Below are 8,871 nucleotides of genomic sequence, written 5' to 3'. Positions count from 1 at the left end.
AGCTTCTACAGATATCTTAGCATTTAAAAACTGATACGCATACATGTTCTTCTTTCCACATAAAACATTTTAACTCACTGGTATTCAACATATACACTACTCCACACTTTCCTTTTTCTACTTGGTACAACTTGGAGATCTGTTTATATTGGTGTGAAAGTGATTATTTTTATAGCATTTTTTAAAAACGCCATTTTTCTTAGAGTATTCTGTAGGTGTACCTTAATTTATTTTATCAAATCTCCCACTGATGGACGTAAAGTTTTTTCCCAGTCTCATGGCCATTACAAATAATGCTAGAGGCCGGGTGCGGTGGCTCATGCCTGTAATCTCAGCACTGTTAGAGGCCAAGGCAGGCAGATCACTTGAGCCCAGCACCTCCCTGGGCAAAATGGCAAAACCCCATCTCTACAAAAAATTAACTGGGCATGATGCTGTGCACTGTAGTCCCAGCTACTTGGGAATCAGATGAAGGAATACCTGAGCTCAGGAGGTGGAGCTGTGATTGCGTCACTGGCACTCCAGCCTGGGTGACAGAGTGAGACCCTGTCTTCAAAAAATAAAATAAAATAAATAACCTTGCTGTAATATTTTAGCTGGTCATGGAGGCACGACTCTGTAGTCCCAGCTACTTAGGAAGCTGACGTGGGATGATGACTTGAGCCCAGGAGCTTGAGGCTGCAGTGAACTGTGATCACACCACTGCACTGTAGCCTGAGCAACCAGCAAGACCCGCTCTCTCAAAACAAAACAGATAATGTCGGAGTAAATGAGTGACCTTGTACTCAGGTAATTTTGTACATGAGCTAACTTATATGTAGGATAAACTTCTAGCAGTGGCATTGCTCAGTCAGAAGGGCATTTGCATTCATAATTTTGACTACTGTCTCGTAGAGATTGCAACCTATTTATGTTCCCACATCTTTACCAACAGTAACGTTTTTTACTTTACAAAAACGGTATGTTGGCCAGGGAAGATGGCTCGTGCCTGTAATCCCAGCACCTTTGGGATGCTGAGGTGGGTGGATTGCTTGAGCCTAGGAGTTTGAGACCAGCCTGGGCAACATGGCGAGACCCCATCTCTACAAATAAATACAAAAATTAGCTGGGCAAGGTGGTGCACGCCTGTAGTCCAGCTACTCTAGGGGCTGAGGTGGGAGGATCACTTGAGCCCAGAGGGTGGAGGCTGCAGTGAACCATGATTGCACTACTACCCTCCAGCCTGGATGACAGAGTGAGACCCTATCTCAAAAAAAAAAGTACGTTTTTGAGCTTTGTGATTGTTGGAAACCTGATAGTTGAGTGTGGTATTTCTAATTTGAATTTCTCTTATGAGTGAGCATCTTGTCATGTAATTTAAGAGTCATTTGTGCTTTGTTTTATTTGCATTACTAATCTTACTGATCTGTGGGATGTTCATGAAATCAGCCTTTTGTGACATGAATTGTAAATATTTTTTCTCTATTTGTCATTTGCTATTTATTTATTTAATTTATTTTTTGAGATGGAGTTTTGCTTTTGTTGCCCAGGCTGAAGTGCAATGGTATGATCTCAGCTCACTGCAACCTCTGGTTCCCTGGTTCAAATGATTCTCCTGCTTCAGCCTCCTGAGTAGCTGGGATTACAGGCATGTGCCACTACGCCTGGCTAATTTTGTATTTTTAGTAGAGACGGGGCTTCCCCATGTTGGTCAGGCTGGTCGCGAACTCGCGACCTCAGGTTATCTGCCCCCCTCAGCCTCCAGAAGTGCTGGGATTACAGGCATGAGCCACCGTGCCCGGCCCTTTTTTTATTTTTAAGAGATAGAGTCTTGCTTTGTTCTCCAGCAGGAGTGCAGTGACTCAATCATAGTCCACTATAGCCTGGAATTCCCTTTGCTCAAGTAATCATTCTGCCTCAGCCTCCCGAGTAGCTGGGACTACAGGTGCACACCACCACACCCCAGCTCGTTGGCTTTTTGACTTGGCTTATGGGAAATTTTGCCATGTAAAACTTTTTTCCTTTTTCTTATAGCCAAAATGTTTAAAACTTTTTTTTTTTTTGGTTTATTAAGGCTACTTCCAGTAAACTACACATATATGACATGTACAGTTTTATGATTTTAACATATGTAGGCAGTCTTGAAATCACTGCCATAGTCCCAATACTGAACGCTTTATCTCCTTGAGTTTCTTCCTAACCCTCTGCAATATGTCACTCCACCTCTGTCCTCAGGTAGCCACTCACTTACTTTCTGTCTCTGTTGTTAGTTTGCCTTTTCCAGAATTTTATGTAAGTAGAGTCATCATACAGGGTGTACTCTCGTCTAACTTGCTCAGCATAATGATTTTGAGGTTTGTTTTTTTGTGGGGGAGGGTTGGTGGAGGGGAACAGTGTCTTGTGCTGTTGCCCAAGCTGGAGTCCAGTGGCAGATTATGGCTCACGGCAGCCTTGATCACCTGGGCTCAAGCAGTCCTCCTGCCTCAGCCTCCTAAATACCTGGGACTACAGGTGCTCACCACCACACCCGGCTGATTTTTTAAAAGTTTTTAGTAGAGCCAAGGTGTCACTATTGCCCAGACTGGTCCTGAACTCCTGAGCTCAAGCAGCTCTCCTGCCTTTGCCTCCCAAAGTGTTGCAATTATAGGCTTGAGCCACCGTGCCCGTCTGAGATTTGTTCTTATTATTGCAATGCATTGGTAATTAATTCGTTTTTATTGCTCAGTAGTATTCCATTGTATGACAGTACCATTTGTTTATCTATTCACCTGTCTATTGTGTTGTGTTGTATTGTATTTATTGTGATGTATCATATTGTATTGTGATGGAGTCTTGCTCTGTCGCCCAGGCTGGAGTGAGTGGCACCATCTTGGCTAACTGCAACCTCCACCTCCCAGGGTCAAGTGATTTTCATGCCTCAGCCTCCCGAGCAGCTGGGATTACAGACACATATCCACCATGCCCGGCTAATTTTTTCATACTTTTAGTTGAGATGAGGTTTTGCCATGTTGGCCAGGCTGGTCTAAAACTCCTGACCTCAGGTGATCTGCCCACCTCGGACTGCCAAAGTGCTGGGATTATAGGAGTGAGCCACTGCACCCGGCCCCATTCACCAGTTTATGAACATTCAGGTTATTTCAGCCTTTGGCTGTTATACATAAAAATGCTAAAAAGATTTGGGTACGGATCATTTCTCTTGAGAAACTGCCTGGTGGGATTGCCAGATCTTATGGTATATTTTAACTTTCTAAGAAACTGCAAAATTGTTTTCCAAAGTGCTTGTACCATTTCACATTCCTACCAGCTATAGATGAGAATATCAGTTGCTTCACATCCTCACCAGCACTTGGCATCGTCATTTAATTTTAGCCATTCTAAAGGTTTGCCAACCACAGTGACTACAGATGTTAAGCATCTTATGTGCTTACTATTTGTATCTATTCTTTGGTGAAATGTTGGTACAAAAATTTTCCCCATTTTTTAGTGACCTTTAAATTATTTTTATACAATTGTAAGGAGTTATTTATATATTGTAGATATAACACCTTTTCCTGCTATGTGTGTTTCAGATATTTTGCTCCAGTTTGTGGCTGGCTTTTTTAGAGGTGTCCCTCTCTGTCGCTAGGCTGGAGTGCAGTGGTGCGATCCCAGCTCACTGCAACCTCCGCCTCCTGGGTTCAAGTGATTCTCCTGCCTCAGCCTCCCAAGTACCTGGGATTACAAGCGTGTGCCACCACACCTGGCGAATTTTTGTATTTTTAGTAGAGACTGGGTTTCACCATATTGGCCAGGCTGGTTTCGAACTCCTGACCTCAGATGATCCACCCACCTCAGCCTCCCAAAGTGCTAGGATTACAAGCATGAGCCACCGCGCCCGCCCAGAGGTGTCTCTTAGAGATTGGAAGTTGTAGGTTTTATCAAAGATCTCATTTAGAGAGTGCTGTTGTTGGCCAGGCACAGTGGCTCACACCTGTAATTCATTACTTTGGGAGGCCAAGGCTGGTGAATCACCTGAGGTCAGGATTTCAAGACCAGCTTGGCCAGTATGGTGAAACCCTGTCTCTACTAAAAATACAAAAATTCGCCGGGTGTGGTGGCAGGCATCTGTAATCCCAGCTACTCGGGAGGCTGAGGCAGGAGAATCGCTTGAACCCGGGAGTTAGAGGTTGCAGTGAGCCGAGATCGTGCCATTGCCCTCGAACCTGGATTACAAGAGTGAAACTCCATCTCAAAATAAAGAGTGCTGTTGTTTGTCATTTGCTTGGTAGTCTGGTGGGAGTGGGCGCAGCAGGGTCTCTGCTGTCTTGTCTTAGTGTTTCTGTGTCTCAGGAGTGCACCTGATCAGGGCATTTTTCCTGGGGCAGCCAAGCTGTGCCAGATGCCTTGTACCTTTAGTGGGGATTGTGCAGAGGATGTTTCCCACCTCTCCCCTGGTAGCTGGACTCCTCCCTTCCTCCGGCTGTAGGGGTCTTCTCTGTGCCCTGGAGTGACAGGGTTTGCTATCCCTCCCCTAGCAGCTTAGCCTTCTCCTCTATCAAGAGAAGAATCCAGGTGGGGCTTTGTGCCTTTCCCACACTTTGGCCGTTCCGTCCTCCAGGCCTGCAGCACCCATGGCTGCGATGTCAGCCTTTCCCACAGAGTGGAGGTCATTGGGGCAGATCCTGAGGATGGTGGCACACTCCTGCGCCAGCAGCCTCCAGGACTTTGTTTCAGGCCCAGCCCACACTGAACTCTAGTGTTTTAGTGAGATCATGGTGGGAATCTTTCCTGCTTGTCTGGTGTCCAGCATTTTGCCCCTGTGCTCAGCCATCATAGAGCCAGTAGAGCCAGTGCTTCCTCTGTCTCTTGTTGGAGGGAGCAGGCGTGTCCTTAGCTTCTAGCTGCTGGCTTTCCCTAAGACTTCAGCTCTCTGATGGCTGCAACAAAAGTTATGACGCTGTGGGTTATCTGGTTTCTTCTTAACTGGTAAGGGCAGGAGTGATGCACTTTCTGGCTTTTTACATTCTAGGTGGAAGTGGAACTCCAGCATTTGTTCCTGGGGGTGCACTAGGATGTGTTGGATTTGGATGTTGTCAGCAGCTGTGTGTTGTGTGAAAGAGCAGGGCTCTAGAGTCAGCTAGACTTGGTTTCAGTCCTAGGCCAGCCACTTGTTGCTGTTTCATCACAGTCACGTACCTCTTTCAGTCTCAGCTTCCTTACTCATAAAATCAGAAAAAAAAAACACCTGTTGGNAAAAAAAAAAAAAAAAAAAATTCATTGCCATCGGAGGATCTGCCACAAACAAAGACTCAAGAGACCTAGGGTTCAATCCTGTTTACCTTTCAAGGTCAGCCGCCCTCCCTGGACTCTTTAATTGAGAAATGAATGAACTGGATCAGCTGGTGACCCCAACATTCCCGCATGACTGGGCAAAACACCCGTCACACGGTGGGAACGGAGAATTCTCACTAACGCCCGTTTCACAGTGTCTTTTGCGTCAGAAAGGTTTGCAGAAATTTTTCTTCCCAGATCACATAATTTCTCACAGATCCTGAGGGTTTCACACTCAATTCTTTTTCCTGCATTGACAGCCGGAGGAAGCACATCTGCGCAAGGCCGGTGCAATCCTGAGCTTGGGTCTCGGTTGCCAGAGCAACCAGCAGCTGCGGTGTGCAGGGCCGGCCCGCAAGCCGCGTATTTGCCCTGCAGGGAGACCTGCTGACAGATGCTGTGGCCGCTGGGGAAAAGAAAATGTTGAGCCGGTGACCCCTTCTCACCCACTCCCAAGACTTGAAGTTTACAAAGTAGCTACAGGGGATTGTCCCCAAAAGTGAGAGGGAGAGGGGACCTTTTGGCCTTACTTATGTCTGGGACATTTTCTTTCCTAGATTTTGTCCTATTTACACCTTTTTTATTGCCAGCATTTTTCTGGAAAAGCCAGAGAGGAGAATAATTTGACTGTGGGAAGGAAATGATTTGCAAACCTTCCTGTAGAATCTGTCCAGTCTCTCCTTGGTGTTACTCTTGTAGTCTGATCGTGTTTTCATGTGGAGTTTTATGGTCTATTGAGTATCTCTCCTTTTTACTACAGGAACGTGTGCCAGTGGGCAGCACCCTGGGGAGGGCTGGTTAAAATGCAGATTCCAGGCCGGGCGTGGAGGCTCACGCCTATAATCCCAGCACTTTGGGAGGCTGAGGTGGGCAGATCACCGGAAATCAGCAGTTCGAGACCAGCCTGGCCAAGATGGTGAAACCCCATCTCTACCAAAAATACAAAAATTAGCTGGGCATGGTAGTATACGCCTGTAATCCCAGCTACTTGGGAGGCTGGGGCAGGAGAATTGCTTGAACCCGGAAGTGGGAGGCTGCAATGAGCCGAGATCGCACCACTGTACTCCATCCTGGGCCTCAGAGCAAAACCCCCGAAATATGCAGATTCCAGGGCTCGGTCTCAGCATTTCTGAGACAATCTGGTGGAAGTGAGTCCATAAATCTGCATTTTTAATAAACAGGAGGTCATCTGATTTTTTTTTTTTTTTTTTTTAAGATGGAGTCTCTCTCTGTTGCCCAGGCTGGAGTACAGTTTTGTGATCTTGGCTCACTGCAACCTCCGCCTCCCGGGTTCAAGCAATCCTCCCACTTCAGCCTCCTGAGCAGCTGGGATTACAGGCATGCGACACCACACCTGCCTAATTTTTGTATTTTTAGTAGAGATGGGGTTTTGACATGTTGGCCAGGCTGGTCTCGGATTCCTGACTTCAGGTGATCCACCTGCCTTGGCCTCCCACAGTGTTGGGAGTACAGATGGGAGCCGCCGTGCCCAACCACTCATCTGATTTAGTTGGACCCGAGAACAAAGTTTAAAATCAGGTTAAGAACTGGGTATATATTGGCCAGTAACCTTAGTATTTTAGGAGGCCAAGGTGAGAGGATTGCTTGAGGCCAGGGGTTTGAGATCAGCCTGTGCAACATAGAGAGACCTCATCTCTCTAAAAAATTAAAGTAATTAGCCAGGTTTGTAACCCGTAGTCCCAGCTACTTGGGAGGCTGAGACCAGAGGATCACTTGGGCCCAGGAGTTCCAGGCTGCTGTGAGCTAGGATTGCGCCACTGCACTCCAGCCTGGGTGACAGAGCAAGACTCTGTCTTAAAAGAAAACAAAAACAAAACAAAAACACAAACTGATGGAAAATGAAAGGAGAATGACACTAATATTGTTCAGGCCACCAAGCCTGCCTGTCCACGCCTGCAGCTGGGTGCCTCCCTGGGCACATGTTGCTTGCCTGTCCGAAGTCCTTCTCCCCGACTTTGGGAATAGCAGCCTGATTTAGTTTTGGAGAGCCATCCATTCAGCCCTCACTCCATGTGGAGCCAGTGGTGGGATGAAAATCACTGTGCCTGCAACCCACCCAAGCCAACTCCTCTGTCTCAGAGGTCACTCCTTCTCTTTTCTCCCCCTTTCCTCCCCCTCTCCCTCTCTTTTTCCTTCCCTTCTCTTTTTTTTTTTTTTTTTTTTTTTTGAGACGGAGTCTGCTCTGTGGCCCAGGCTGGAGTGCAGTGGCGCCAACTCGGCTCACTACAAGCTCCGCCTCCTGGGTTCATGCCATTCTCCTGCCTCAGCCTCCCGAGTAGCTGGGACTACAGGCGCCCGCCACCTCGCCCGGCTGGTTTTTTGTACTTTTAGTAGAGACGGGGTTTCACCGTGTTAGCCAGGATGGTCTCGATCTCCTGACCTTGTGATCCGCCCGTCTCGGCCTCCCAAAGTGCTGGGATTACAGGCGTGAGCCACCGCGCCCGGCTTTCCTTCCCTTCTCTTTCCCTCCCTCCCTGCCTTCCTTGCCTCCTGCCTCCTTCCTCCCTAGAGTTTGGGTCCACCTCTGTTGAGTGTCACCAGAGAGCTCTGATCCCACAGGTGCACAGTCCGTGGGGCTCTGTGTCTCGCTGACGTGGGCTGTCCGTCTCCCAAGTGAGGATCATCGCGCGGCCTTAATTCTTTCAGTCGTTCATTGGAGAATACGGTCTCTGATCTCATAAGAATTTACCCAGGACATATTGAGACTCTGCCTCTAAAAAACAAACAACCAACAAATAAAACCCCCAAAAAGTAGAAATTGGCAGAGGTAGAAATAAGAAGTCTATTGAAAAACAACAGCAACAACAAAAACAGGCCAGGTGTGATGACTCACGCTTGTAATCCCAGTACTTTGGGAAGTGAAGGTGGGAGGATCCCTTGGGACCAGGAGTTCAAGACCAGCCTGGACAACATTGTGAGACCCCCCCATCTCTACAAAAAAAAAATTTTTTTTTTTTTTTAGATGAAGTCTTGCTCTTGTCTCAGGCTGGAGTGGAATGGTATGATCTCGGCTCATTGCAACCTCCGCTTCCTGGGTCAAGCAATTCTCCTGCCTCAGCCTCCCGAGTAGCTGGGATTACAGGAGCATGCTACCACGCCTGGCAAATTTTTTTTTTTTTTTTAGACGGAGTCTCGCTCTGCCACCCAGGCTAGAGTGCAGTGGCCGGATCTCGGCTCACTGCAAGCTCCGCCTCCCGGGTTCATGCCATTCTCCTGCCTCAGCTTCCCAAGTAGCTGGGACTACAGGCGCCCGCCACGTCGCCGGCTAGTTTTTTGTATTTTTTAGTAGAGACGGGGTTTCACCGTGTTAGCCAGGATGGTCTCGATCTCCTGACCTCGTGATCCGCCCGTCTCGGCCTCCCAAAGTGCTGGGATTACAGGCTTGAGCCACCGTGCCCGGCCTTTTTTTTTCTTTTTTTTGAGATGGAGTCTCGCTCTGTCGCCCAGGCTGGAGTGCAGTGGCTTGATCTCGGCTCACAGCAAGCTCCGCCTCCCAGGTTCACGCCATTCTCCTGCCTCAGCCTCCCGAGTAGCTGGGACTACAGGTGCCTGCCACCTCAC

Source organism: Theropithecus gelada, chromosome 1 (genome assembly GCF_003255815.1).
Source record: "Theropithecus gelada isolate Dixy chromosome 1, Tgel_1.0, whole genome shotgun sequence".
Classification (NCBI taxonomy): Eukaryota; Metazoa; Chordata; class Mammalia; order Primates; family Cercopithecidae; genus Theropithecus; species Theropithecus gelada.
Note: the sequence above shows the minus strand (reverse complement) of the source record.